Here is a 14,378-nt window from a genome sequence, read left to right as displayed (position 1 = left end):
CCCCGGCAGTCCGATGGTTTATGGACGTGGGGACACGGATGACCTGTTTGCCACATACAGGAGAAATCCTTGGGCCCTTCACTGGCTCGCCATTCAGCTCCACGACGTCCACTCCTGGCCCTGGCCTTTGGCCGGTGCCCCATTCAACGTGTGCTCAGGAGCCATGTTTCTCCACCCATCACTATCATTCTGCCACCAGGGGATATGTGAGTGTGGGAGTCACCGTTTGTCACCGGCAGCAGCGTCACAACTCACTGGACTTCCAGGTACCTGCAGACCTAGGCGACCTTCTGCCTCAGGAAAGGTCCCGAATCCTTTATCCCAGACGCTGACACCTGCGCACTGGCGGACATTCATTTTGATCAACACAGAGGTCTGAGTGAGGGTCAGCAGGCCGGGTAGGTGAAGTCTAGGCCAGGTGGGCGGGACTAAGGCTTCTTTGCCATCACCATGGAGACAGACTCCCCACCGGCAGAGTGGGCGCAGCTTATGATGGGCCTGGCGACAAGACTCAGCCAATGGCAGAGATCCAGCCCGCCAGGCCGATGACACAGGGCCCTCCATTGTGACCCAGGACACCTAGTGGCCACAGGATTTGAACACACCCTGGGAAAGGCTACGCAGGCACAAGGGAGCCCTGGTGCGGACTGCTTCAGGGCATTGGCACAGCAGGCCAGGGTCCAATTTTCCCACTTTCCTCAGGATATCAGTACACAAGACATCCCCACTCAGCATCTCTTGCCTCTCTCTCTGTATGTGTTCCTTCTCGGAAATCTCTTTCTTCTCCCCCCCCAGTCACTTCCCAGCTTGGAGTGCCTGACAGAGTGCCTAGAGACGAAAGAGCAAAGGGGGAAGGCCTCTGGCTGTACTGGTTGCCCAAGGGCAGAGAAGATCTGGTAGTCTATCTGGAAGGACTAGGGAGTAGTGATTGATTGGGGAGCTACATCACGGGTGAACCCTGGCTGGGTGAATCTTGTTGACATGTGGCAGCCTCTCCGGAGACTACTAATTCCGCTGATAACATTGGATTCAAATACCCGGCTGAGTGCCATGGGCAGAAAACACTGACACATACCTGCCAGAGGCCTATCCTGGGTCTGAAGAGTCCACCCTGGTCTCCAGCGACTCATCATCTCAGCACACACTTTGCCAGCACACATGGAATCCGCCTCTCTCCACGAATCCGTCTCCTGCTAGGAAACACCGGATGGCACTCAGCCAAAGGAGAACACAGGCAAAGTCAAAAAAGCCCGCATTTTCAAGATTTTGCTTCTGCTGGGCCACAGCCGCCGGTGGCACACTGCATGTGCGTCACTTCTCCAAAGACAAGGCCGAAATCCGGACATCCAGGGCCCCAGCAGTCCAGAGTCTTCGCATGGCAGCATACTCTGCGGATGGTGCCACCTATTTGCCAAGTACAGGAGGGAGGTCTGTGCCCTAGACTGGCTCCGCTAGGGCTCCACGACCTCAGCTATTTTCCGACACCTTTGACCCGTGCCCTCTTGAGTGTGTGATCTCTAGTTACACTCCTCCTCTGACCACTCTCAATCCGCCACCTGCGGATACCTGAGCGTGGAAATCAACACCTATCACTAGCTGCAGTGTCACAGGTCACTAGGTGTCTAGGCTCAGGCTGACCTTGGCTGTCTTCTGCCCAGGCAAGGAGCCTAACCCTTCAAAGGAAATGAGGACACGTGCTCACTGGCTGACATCCTTTCTTTCATCCACACAGCGGTCTAGATGAGGGTAAAGAGGCCACGTAGGCCAGGTGAAGGCTGAGCGCGGGGCCTAAGGCTTCTTTCCCAATCACCATGGAGACAGCCACCGGAAGGCTGGTCGGTACTTCTGACGGGAACGGGTCACAAACACTGAGCCAATAGAAGTCCAGCCTAACCGTCCAGTTCTGCAGAGCCCTCCATTGTACCCATGGACACACAACAGGCCCTTGTGTCTTTGGCCACAAAATCGAGGGCACCAGGGAATAACTTGACAATAGCCAATCCCTGATGTGGACACGTTCGACACACTGGGACAGCAGGCAGGTACCTCTTTACCACTTACGCTAGGATGTCAGTAGGCAAGGTGCCGTTCCTCAGCATCTATGGCCCCTCTCTGGATGTTTTCATTCAGAGAAATCTCTTCCTTCTACCCCTGAGACACATCACAAGTATGAGGGGCCTGACAGAGAGCCTGGAGATGAAACGGGGGAGGCTTCTGGCTGGACCGCTTCCCCGTGGGTAGACAATAGCAGGTAGTCTCTCTGGAAGGTCTTAGCTTCTGTTGATTGACATGGGCAATAGGTAGGGGTGGTCCCTGGCCAGGTGGAGCTTGTGGGCAGATGCAACCTCTCCGGTGACGAATAATCCCGCTGCTGCTTTGTTTGGTGAAAACCTCCCCCCGCCAACTTGGATGGGCAGAGAACATTGACCCACACCTGCCAGGGGCCTTTCCTGGGACTAAAGATCCCAACCTGGTCTCAACGTCATCACCCTCTCAGCACACACCTTTCCTGCACACATAATCCTGCCTTTCTCTGTCAGTGCCTTATCCTACTAGGGAACAAAGCATGCCGCTCAAAAAGGCCGATGCCGGGGAAATCGAGGAGACACTGCCATTTTCCAAATTTTTGCTGTCTACGTGTCCCCGCCTCCGGTGCGAGGCTGCGTATGTGGCCGGGATCCGAAGGCAAGGCCGCAATCCTGGCAGCCTGGGCCCCGGCAGTCCGATGGTTTATGGACGTGGGGACACGGATGACCTGTTTGCCACATACAGGAGAAATCCTTGGGCCCTTCACTGGCTCGCCATTCAGCTCCACGACGTCCACTCCTGGCCCTGGCCTTTGGCCGGTGCCCCATTCAACGTGTGCTCAGGAGCCATGTTTCTCCACCCATCACTATCATTCTGCCACCAGGGGATATGTGAGTGTGGGAGTCACCGTCTGTCACCGGCTGACCTTGGCTGTCTTCTGCCCAGGCAAGGAGCCTAACCCTTCAAAGGAAATGAGGACACGTACTCACTGGTCGACATCCTTTAACCAACACTGAGTCCCTGGTCAGCATCCTGGTGTCCTGGCAAGAAGAGCCAGGCATCTCCAGGAGCATCTGGAGGAGGAGACAAGGGCTGAAGAGACTGCCACACCTACTGGTGCTGCTACACATGTGGGAGACCTGGCTGCAAGGGTGCAGGCATGGCCTGAAGGTCAAAGGAGAAGCATCTGAAGACGTGCTAGGCCTCTTAGACTGAGAGAAGCGGGATGTCTGGACTGAAAATATGCACCCTTCAGGGAAGAACTTCATTCAGGCTTCTTAAACCCACTTCACCTGGAAGATCCATCCTTTTAGCCTTGTGCCCCTTCCACGCCCCCTCTATTACGTGGAGAGATCCAGCCCTAGAGCACCATGGTGGAAGTAGGCCCAGGATAGCTGTCCGAAGACATGAGATCCACTCAAAAGCTCCCCCTGCCAAGGAGAGAAGAGGACAAGACTCATCTGCAGATGAGGTCTCAGGGCCCTGAGAATGAGCATAATGTTGGTAAGGAAAGAGAAAAGGGATTTCAGTGGGACATGGAAGTCTGAGAAAGAGCCTCTGCAAAGATAGCTCTAAGGGAGGTGTGATTGTGAAGGTGGGCTGGTCACTGAGTTCTTTGTAGTACAAGGTACCAGACAGAAGCCAGACTCTGGGGGGAATCTGCCTGCCGGTGAGCAGTGGGCATAAAACCCTAAACCAATGAGAATCGAATCCCTTCCCAGCAGCTTCTGCACAGATCAGTGATGTTTGCTTGGTCTTTGTCTTTTCTGTGGTCTAACCTGATCTGTCCTGAGATCAGAGAGTTGGAATAGAAAAGCCTGACTGAGATGAAACGAGCAAAGAGAAGACAAGGCCTCCTAAATCTGGTGAAGACAGAACACAGATAACCAAAGGTGAGGATGGGAAGAAACAGATTGAGTTCCAAGTCCCATCCACAGTATCCCAGGGCCTGGGAATCCCTGGAAGTGCCAGAGGTGTGTACTCCCTGGGAGATGCGACCCCAAGTGTCAGAGGAAGCCCTATGGAGCAAGGAAGGGAGGGCAGGGCCTCTAGGATGGGCACTTCCATACAGGCTGCCCATGTGAATTTCTCAGAGTGACCGTGACAGATCCTGAGAGGGACAGTTTGAGGCAAAGGAAAGTAAGTTTTCTGAAGAGGGGTGAATTCCACAGTCTCCTGATAATGAAACAGAAATCCCGTCCTGCTCAGAGGTACTGAGTAGGAGGGATTGTGAATTCCCATCCTGCACAGAGGTTGGCTGGGAAGTTCAACTGTCTAAAGACAATGTGGCCAAAGTCTTCTTTATCTTTCAAAGATGTATCTTTAACTTCCTGCAAATTCAATCCTGAAAAAAAGCCTAGAATATACAAGTGTGGGTTTTTCAGGAGAGCAACAAGGGGAGAAGGTGATAGTGGCATATCAGAGAAGGAGAACAATAGTCTAATGGTCCGCGTGTTACTTAATGAATCACACATGGTGTCCAGCATTCTTCCTTATCTGTAGACATGTAAATGCAGTAGATGTTTGAGCAATAACTGAATTAATCCTCACAGAATTCTTTTTGGCCATTTCCAGGCATAGAGACCAGAAGAAGTCATTAGTTACAAGAGCAAGCAATAATTCGCTGGTCTGAATTTTGTTCAGTTTCTGTGTTTGCCCTTCACAGATGGATAAAAGTCTCTGAATCTGGCATTGAAGACAGTGTTTTCTCTATTGTTATGGATTGAATAGTGTCCCCCAAAATGTGTGTCAACCTGGCCAGACCCTGATTCCCAGTATTGTGTGGTTGTCCTGCATTTTGTGATCTGATGTGATTACTTATGTGTTGTAAATTCTAACCTCTGTGATGTTAATGAGGCAGGATTAGAGGCAGTTAGGTTAATGAGGGAGGACACAATCTACAGGATTAGGGTGAGTCTTGAGTCAGTCTCTTTTGACATAAAAAGAGAAAAGTGAGCAGAAATGAGAGGGACCTCATACCACCAAGGAAGAAGTGCCTGGAGTGGAGCAGGTCTTTTTGACCCAGTGTCCACAGGCTGAGAACTTCCTAGGCCAGGGGAAGATAGATGACAAGGACTTTCCCCCAGAGCCACAAAGAGAGAAAGCTTTCTCCTAGAGCTGGTGCCCTGACTTCAAACTTGTTGCTTCTTAAACTGTGAGAGAATAAGCTTCTGTTTGTTAAAGCCATCCACTTGTGGTATCTCTGCTATAGCCACACTAGATAACTAAAAAACACATATATAAAATAGTCAAAACAGAAAAAAAGTTTCAAATACACACACATACACGTATGATGTTATTAACTTTAAAAGGTTTTACATTCTTATAACATATTTAACAATAGAGACTTGTATATAGAAGTTATAATAAGAGCCACCCCCTCATAAGTATATTGTACCTGCTCCCCAAAGTGTCCAGTGTCCAAAGATACATATGTACCCTTTTACACACTGCTTTTTGCCGGGACACACGTAAGTACATTCATTTGTTTGTTTTTATGGAAATTAGGTCACACTCTACCCATGTTTTTCTCTGAATCACTCTTCACTTGACAATTTTTCATGGTTCCTCTAAATCAGCAGACATGGAAGAAGCACTCTTTTTGGTTCTTCTCATTTTTAACTCCCACCACTCTTCTGTCAGTTTGTTGTAGTGTGGTGGCTTGCATGTTGCTGTGATGTTAGAAGCTATGCCACCGGTATTTCAAATACCACCAGGTTCACACATGGTAGACAGCTTTGAGTGGAGCTCTGGATTTAGACAGACTAGGAAAAAGGACCTAGTGATCTATTTCTAAAAAAAACTGGCCAGTGAAATCTTCCAAATAGTACTGGAACACTGTCTGATTGAATGACAGAGGATAACCCCTTAGGTTGGAAGGCACTCAAAATATGAGTGGGGAAGAGCTACCTCCTCAAAGTAGATCCCACTTTAATGACATTTCCTGATGGGGCATAACTCATAATGAGAAGAAACTGATGCAAATATCCTTTAATAATCAGAATGTGGAATGAAGGAAGTATGAATCTAGGGAAATTGGAAGTCATCAAAAATCAAATGGAATGCATAAAGGTCAGTAATCCAAGGCATTAGTTAGCTGAAATAGCTTGGTTTTGGACATTTTAAACTAGACAATGATATGTCCTACTATGCCAGGATTGAGATACTGAAGAGAATGGCATCATATTCATCGATAAAAAGAACATTTCAAGATCTTTTCTGAAGTACAACATTACGAGCAATAGGATAATATCCACAGGCCTACCAGGAAGACCAGTTAATAAGACTATTATTCAAATTTACACACAAATCATGAATGTGAAAGATGAACAAGTTGAAGGTTTTTACCAAGTTATGCAGTTTGAAACTGATCAAATGTGATGCATTGATCAATCATTTAGAATGCGAAGTTGAAAACAAAGCAGACAAATCAGCAGTTGGAAAATAAGGTATTGATGATAGAAATGACAATGAAGCTTACATGATAGAATTTGGCAAGACCAATGACTTATTCATTGCACATACCTTTCATCAGGAACATAAACGGTGACTATACTCATGAACCATTCCAGGCAGAATAGACAGGAATCAAATTTGTGGAAGGTGATGATGGAGAAGGTCAATACCATGAGTCAGAAGCAGGCCAGGGGCTGACTGCAGAACAGATGATCAGTTGCTCATATTCACGTTCAAGTTGAAGCTGAAGAAAATTAAAACAGGTCCATGAGTCAAAGTAAGCCCTTGAGTATATCAAACCTGAATTTAGAGAGCATCTCAAGAATAGATCTGATGCACTGCACACTAATGATCGAAGACCAGAGTAGTTGTGGGATGATAGCAAGGACATCATATATGAAAAAAAACAAAAAGTCATTAGAAAGACAGGAAAGAAAGCAAACACCACAGAGGATGTCACAAGAGACTCTGAATCTTGCTCTTGAATGTACAGTAGCTAAAGAGAATGGAAGGAAAAATAAAGTAAAAGAGCTCAATAGAATACCTGAAAGGGAAGCTGGAGAAGACAAAGTATGATAATATAATGTGAACAGATCTGGAGTTAGAAAACCAAAAGGGAAGAAAACACCTGGCATTTCTCAAGCTGAAAGAACTGAAGGAAATATTCAAGCCTCTAGGTGCAATACTGAAGGATTCTATGGGCAAAATGTCGAACAACACAGGAAACATCAAAAGAAGATGGAAGGAATACACAGACTCAATACACCAAAAAGAACTGGTCAACGTTCAACCATATCAGAAGGTAGCATAGGATCAAGAGCTGATGGTACTGAAGGAAGAACTCCAAGCTGCACTGAAGAAAAAAGGCACTGGCAAAAAACACGGCTCCAGGAATTGATAGAGTACCAAATGAGATGTTTCAACACACGGATGCAGTGCTGAAGGCGCTCACTTGTCTATTCCAATATATTTGGAAGACAGCTACCTGACCAAATGACTGAAAGAGATCTATATGTGTGCCCATTCAAAGAGAGGTGGTCCAACACAATGCGGAAATTATCAAGCAATGTCATTAACATCAGACGCAAGAAAAATTTTGCTGAATATAATTTAAAAACAGTTGCAGCAGTGCACAGACAGGGAACTACCAAAAATTCAAGCTGGATTCAGAGGAAGACATGGAACATGGGATATCATTTCTGATGTCTGATGGATCTTGGCTGAAAGTAGAGAATATCAGTAAGATGTTTACCTATTTTTGTTTACTATACAAGCACACTCAACTGTGTGGCTCATGACAAATTATGGATAGCTTAGCAAAGAATGGGAATTCCAGAACACTTAACTGTATTCATGCGGAATATGTACATAGACCAAGAGGCAGTCATTTGAGTAGGGCAAGGGGATACTGTGTGGTTTAAAATCAGAAAGTTATGTGTCATGGTGGTATCCTTTCACCATACTTACTCAATCTGTATGCTGAGCAAATAATCTGAGAAGCTGGTCTGTAAGAAGAAGAACATGGCATTAGTTTTGGAGAAAGATTCACTAACAACCTATGATATGCAGCTGATACGACCTTGCTTGCTGAAAGTAAAGAGGACTTGAAGCAGTTACTGATGAAGAGCAACCACTACACCCTTCAGTATGGATTACACCTCAACATAAAGAAAACAAAAATACTCACAACTGGACCAGTAAGCAACACCATGATAAATAGAGAAAACACTGAAGTCATCAAGCATTTCATTTAACTTGAATCCATAATCAATGCCCACAGAAGCAGCAGTCAAGAATTCAAACAATGTATTTCACTGGGCAAATCTATTGCAAAAGACCTCCTGAAAGTGTTGAGAAAGAAAGATGTCACTTTGAGGACTAAGGTGTGCCTGAGCAAAGCCATGATATTTTCTATCACCTCACATGCTTGAGCAAGTTAGACAATGAATACGGAAAACCAAAGAACTGATTCATTTAAAATATGGTGTTGGCAAAGAATACTGAATATACCATGGACTGCCAGAAGAATAAACAAATCCATCTGGGAAGAAGTACACCAAGAATGCACCTTAGAAGCAAGGATGGCGAGACTTCGTCTCACGTGCCTTGGACATATTTTCAGGAGGGACCTGTCCCAGGAGAGGCTCATCATGCTTGGAGAAGCTGAGGGTCAGAAAAAAAGAGGAAGGTGCTCAACAACATGAACTGACACAATGGCTGCAAGAATGGGCTCAAACATAGCAATGATTGTGAGGATGGTTCAGGATCAGGCAGTGTTTCATTCTGTTTTACACAGGATCGATGGCATCTAACAGCCACAACTAACATATGTATGCGTATATATATGTATGTGTGCGTGTGTGTGTGTATGTATATATATATATACCCATTGCCGTCAAGTCAGTTCCAACTCATAGTGACCTTACAGGACAGAGTAGAACTGCCCCACAGAGTTCCCGAGGAGCGCCTGGTGGATTCGAACTGCTAACCTTTTGGTTAGCAGCTATAGCTATTAACCATTATGCGACTAGGGTTTCCATAAACACACACACACACACACATATATATACACACACACTCATATATATGTGTGTGTGTGTGTGTATATATATATATGTTCTCTTCACTAGTTTTGCACCTCTAGAGATCCCAGGCTAAGACATTTGGTACCTACACTGGTTCTAGAGGAACCAAATCTTAAGGATGAGTTTTCTGAATTGATTCTCAAGTCTGGCTAATCTTAAAGGCACTGATGACTGTCTCCAGGAGTAAACAGGCTATTGCTAATCCATGGTGGAGGTGACAATAGAAATACACAAAATACTACTACCACTGGATCAAATATTTGTGAGAGACAAGGCTCTGCCTGATTATATATTTGATACTTTTCTATAATTTTGTCAGCATAAGAATAATAAGGAAGCTGCTTGGTTGGTCCTGCTTTTGCTAGCCACACTGGTGAATGAAAGAAATGGACTCAAAGCTCAAGCACCACATACAAGATCTGAAAGCTGCCACCTGTGCCCAGAAAGAAAACCATATTTCTTATAGTAACAAGGCTAATGCTGCCAAAAATAAACTCAGATTCTTATCATAAGAGTGACTGAATTAAAGCGCCGGTTGAATATCCGACCTCAAATGGTGTCTGAAGTTAGAGTGAGGGCATTGATTGGGAAGAAATGGGATCCTGAAACTTGGGATGAGGACATATGGGCAGACAGTCAGAAAGCGGGGGACAATGAACCTCCAATTTCTGTTGAATCGCTCTTCCTAACAGAACCAGATCTTTTACTACCATCTGAAGAGATTCTCTAACTTTGCCTGCTAAGGCACCCTTCCCAGTAAAACAATTATCCCTTCCACCTCCATCTGATGAGATTACCCCAGCTGTGCCTGAAGTGTCTTGTTTGAGTTGTCTCCTGGGGTGGTGTCTGGGGCATTGCCTGGGGCATCACCTTAGGCAGATGCCTTATAAGACACGGCTGAACATCCCACTGCCACCACCCATTTTTGCTTCTAGACCTATACCTAGGCTTCAGTCCCAACAAGCCCCCAAAGGTGAACTATAAAGTGTGACCCAGGAGAAGGTATGCTAAACTCCTAAAGAACTGCTTGATTTTTCTAATATATACATACAGAAACCTGGTGAATATGTGTGGGAATGGCTATTCCAGGTGTGGGATAATGGTGCAAGCAACATAAAGGTGGATTAGTCTGAGTTTATTGATATAGGCCCAGGAAGCATAGATTCTTCATTCAGTGTTTCAGCTTGAGAGGTTAGAAAAGGATCTCATAGTTTATTTGGTTGGTTTACTGAAGCATGGATTAAGTGGTGGCCTACAATAAATCAAGTGGAAATGGCAGATCTGCCATTGTATAATGTAGGAGAAGGTAACCAAAGGCTGAGGGAAATTGGAATGTTAGAATGGATTTATTAGGCTGGACCCACAGACCCACACACGGAGTGCCCAGGGGGCTCTCTTTTTACCATAGCGGTGAGGTCCAAATTTGGGAAGCAAGCCCCAGCATTACTGAAGACTTCTGTGGTTGTTATTTTATGTAAGTAAGAGTCCACAGTGAGAACTGCCCTAACTGAATTAAGACACCTAACTACAATGCAGTTGACTGGAGCCCATGGTGGTAGCAGCCAAGTGGTGGCACTCAATCAACAAAGACAAGATGGGTGTGGTTACCATAACAGACAGTAGAGTCAAAGCAGTAATCAGAATAGTCTGCTCGCATGGATTTATGGCATTGGCTACTTAGTCATAGTGTCCCTGGGAGTGAAAGAACTGGGAAATGTACATCTCCTGGTACCTAGTGTCTTAGACATCTAACGCTCCTGTAACAGAAATACCACAAACGGATGACTTTAACAAAGAAAATTATTCCCTCACAGTCCAGGAGGCTCTGTAAGTCCAAATTCAGGGTGCCAATTCCAGGGGAAGGCTTTTTTTCTCCGTCACTCCTAGGGGAAGGTCTTTGTCACCAATCTTCCCCTGGACAAGAAGGTTCTCAGCACAGGGATCCTAGGTCCAAAGGATGCACTGCTCCTGACACTTCTTTCTTGGTGGTACTGAGGTCCCCCTGTCTCTCTGCTCTTTTCTCTTTTATATCTCAAAAGAGATGGACTTAAAACACAACTTAATCTTGTAGATTGAGCCCTGCCTCCTTAACATAACTGCTTCAAATCCTCGATCATTAACATCATAGAGGTAGGATTTACAATACATTGGAAAATCACATCAGCTGACAAAATGGTGGATAATCGCACAATACTGGGAAGCATAGCCTAGTCAAGCTGATATATACATTTTGGGAAGACAGAATTTAATCCGTAACACCTAGTATGCAGCTATCGACCTGTTAATGCCTTTTTCTCCATACCTGTTTCGAAGTATCACCAGAAACAGTGTGCCTTCTCTCTGACCTAAGTATATAAGGACCAAATAATATAGAGGAATCTCTGTTACATTTTCTCCATCTTACCGTTATTTGGCCTCATAGGCAGACCCAGTCACTTAATTGCACAGCAGAATGAAGAGATTAAAGCCCCTACATTCTTGCCAGTGGACCAGGAAGGTAGCTGCTCAGACATCAGAGAGCCTCAGAGAGACAGAGAAGAGGCGGCTCAAGAGAGGGATACCATAAAGTTGTTTTTCATACCCCCCCCCATAGTTGCATATGCTTTGCTCTGACCCTAAGAAGTAGATCAATCCTTTGAGAACTGCATTATGGGTTAGAACACCAACAAGGTCCCAGACTGGGTGACACTCCCATAGATTACATCCAAATATCACTGCAAAGTCTTCAAAATCTGAACCGACATCTGAGCCACAGCATACAGAAGGTGGGAAAGAACCTGCAACCTGAACATAACTGGGTCAAGTGATTCCTAAAACAAACAACATCAACATTTTCTGTAAGTCTTGGAATCATAGACAAAAACTTTAAAAAGCTACTTTAACCACGCTCAAAGAAGTAACAGGCACACCTTAGAAAAACAGAAAAATACATAGAAACCATTCACAAATGAAAATTTTAGACAGGAAAAATAGAAAAATAGAGATAAATAATTCACTTGATCAGCTCTACAGCGGAATGCTGTTGACAGACAAAAGGATCAATGAGATGAAAACAGTTCAACTGAAAATATCCAATCTGAAAAAAAAATGAACAGAGCCTCAAAATAATCCAAAAATATCTAACATTTATTTATTGGAATTCCATAAGGTGTAGAGAAAATATGTGGTGTAGAAAAAAGTATCTGAAGAAATACTGGCTCAACACTTTCCCAATTTGTTGAAAGACATAAACTTACAGATTCAAGAAGCTATGCAAACTCCAACAAGTTAAACTCACATAATTTTACGCCCAAATGCCTCACGGTCAATTGTGGAATAACAAGGACCAAGAAAGTATCTTCAAAGAAGCTAGAGAGAAAACAACTCATTTCACACAGGAAAAACAATTGGAATGACTCCGTATTCATCATCAGAAGCCATGGAGGCCAAAAGGCTGTGAAAACAACATTTTTTCAACACCGAAAGAAAAGAAACATTAACCCAGTATTCTATAGGCTGTTATTTCCTTCATGAGTAAAGGAAAAATATTGACATTCTCAGGTGAAGGACGCTTAAGAGAATTCATCGCCACCAGACTTGTTCTAAATGAAACACTAAAGGAAGTTCTTCAGGTGGTAGACTTGGAATTTCAGGAATTATGGAAAGCAACAAAGTCGAAAGTACCTTCTGAAGTTCACCCTTCAGCCAAAGATTAGACAGGTCTATAAAACAAACAATAACACACGTGAAGAAAGTGTTTCTTAGTTCAATCGTGTGTATGAGACCAAAAGTGCAAAACCTGCCCAAAAGCACAGAAAAGAGGGCAGGATGGAACAGGAATCATGGCGGATGGAAACGGGGAACTAGAGCATAGAAGAGAATACTGACACATCATGAATATTGCCACCAATGTCACAAAACAATTGTGCATAAATGGCTGAACAAGAAAGTAATTTGCTCTGTAAAGTTTCAAATAAAACACAATAGAAAATTTTTAAAAAGTGGTAGGTATCTGGGTAAACATATTATGCCAACCCTGTTGTCACTGCACAACATGGCGCAGGACTCCCCTCTTTGGAAAGACTTTCTAGCCTATTGGAAACACTTTGGAATATACTCTTGGTGGCAAATTAGTATTAGAGAATGGGATTAATTTGGAAAATATGAGATGTCTGTACTCATGTCTGGTGAATAAACTGGATAATAACATTTTCAGAGCGAAATGAGATGTTCTAACAGAAAAATAGGCCTGAATTCCCACCTGGGCCATGAGCCTAATCTGAAGGCCTTTCCCAGAGAGGCATTTCAGGCACTTCTAGAACAGCAGGAGCACTGGGGTATGCACGTATCAACCTCCCCCAGGGCCTTCTCTGAGGAGTAAGTACCTGCTTTAATACTAAGCTTAGTGGTTCATAAATAGTCATTCTGCATAAGGTCTTCAGGTTCAAGTCTGTAATCCAGCTGGGATTCTGTGTGTGCTGCATCTCTGCATCAAAAGAACATACTTCTAGAAGCAGAATGCCAGGAGAGAGGCTGTTGGGCAGTTGGGGGTGGAGGGTGCTGTGCAGACAGGGGTGCCCAAGGGAGGCACAATATAGTCATTCTGCAGGAGGTCTAGTCATTCTGCATAAGAATTAGAATGCTTCTGTCAATGCATAATAGTTTACTTGCAGCACATAAACAAAGTGACTGAAGGACAAAGTCAAATAGTAAACCAAGCCACTCCCTGTCAGTCCTTACCTGAGAGGGTCTTCATCAGGACTTCCGGGGATGGAGAAGGAAACAGTAAACGCTGATTTATTTTACCTCTTCCTTCCTCAAGAAACAGGAACTGGTGTTAAGATGTCAGGTGTCAAGCCCCAAACTCCTCTTCTGGTCTGTATTTAAGCTGTATAATAAAACTGGGAATCAGGCAATCAGCCGTGAGCAGACAGACCCAGGAGTATTCCCAGTGCCCCATATCTTTGAGCTCCAGTGAGATCCTGTTCTTAGTTACTACATTAGCAGAGGAGCTGAAAGACTGAAATTCCGTGTTTTAAGGCAACTTGGGCTTCAAACAGTCACTTATTGCTAAAGTCGTATTTCTCTGTGTTAATTTATGATCCTTAACTCAAATCCGGAGTTTGGAGCTCATTTTGATAACTCCTCATTAGTCTGCATAGACTAGAGTCTGCTCACAGTCAGGGATGACAATGGAGGAAACAAAGTCCCTAGCCCAGAGGAGGGACTGCTCCCCATATTTGGGGCAATGCCCCTGGGAAGCATCAGCGAGGTGCACTTTGGCCTCTGTGGCTTTGCCTTCTGCTCCTGGAATTGCACCCTGGGGGCCTC

At 44.8% G+C, this 14,378-nt stretch overlaps 1 long non-coding RNA gene across 1 annotated transcript; it reads right to left on the bottom strand.

Moving 5' to 3' along the window:
• Window positions 1-342: 342 nt before the first annotated feature.
• On the bottom strand, window positions 343-13,999 carry LOC135229207 (uncharacterized). Its single transcript, XR_010319990.1, has 3 exons — window positions 13,788-13,999; window positions 6,553-6,727; window positions 343-1,193 (listed from the first exon to the last, which is right to left on the bottom strand). It is a non-coding gene; the product is annotated as an uncharacterized LOC135229207 (long non-coding RNA).
• Window positions 14,000-14,378: the final 379 nt, after the last annotated feature.

Source organism: Loxodonta africana, unplaced genomic scaffold (genome assembly GCF_030014295.1).
Source record: "Loxodonta africana isolate mLoxAfr1 unplaced genomic scaffold, mLoxAfr1.hap2 scaffold_153, whole genome shotgun sequence".
Lineage (NCBI taxonomy): Eukaryota > Metazoa > Chordata > Mammalia > Proboscidea > Elephantidae > Loxodonta > Loxodonta africana.
This window is presented reverse-complemented; position numbering and strand designations above follow the sequence as displayed.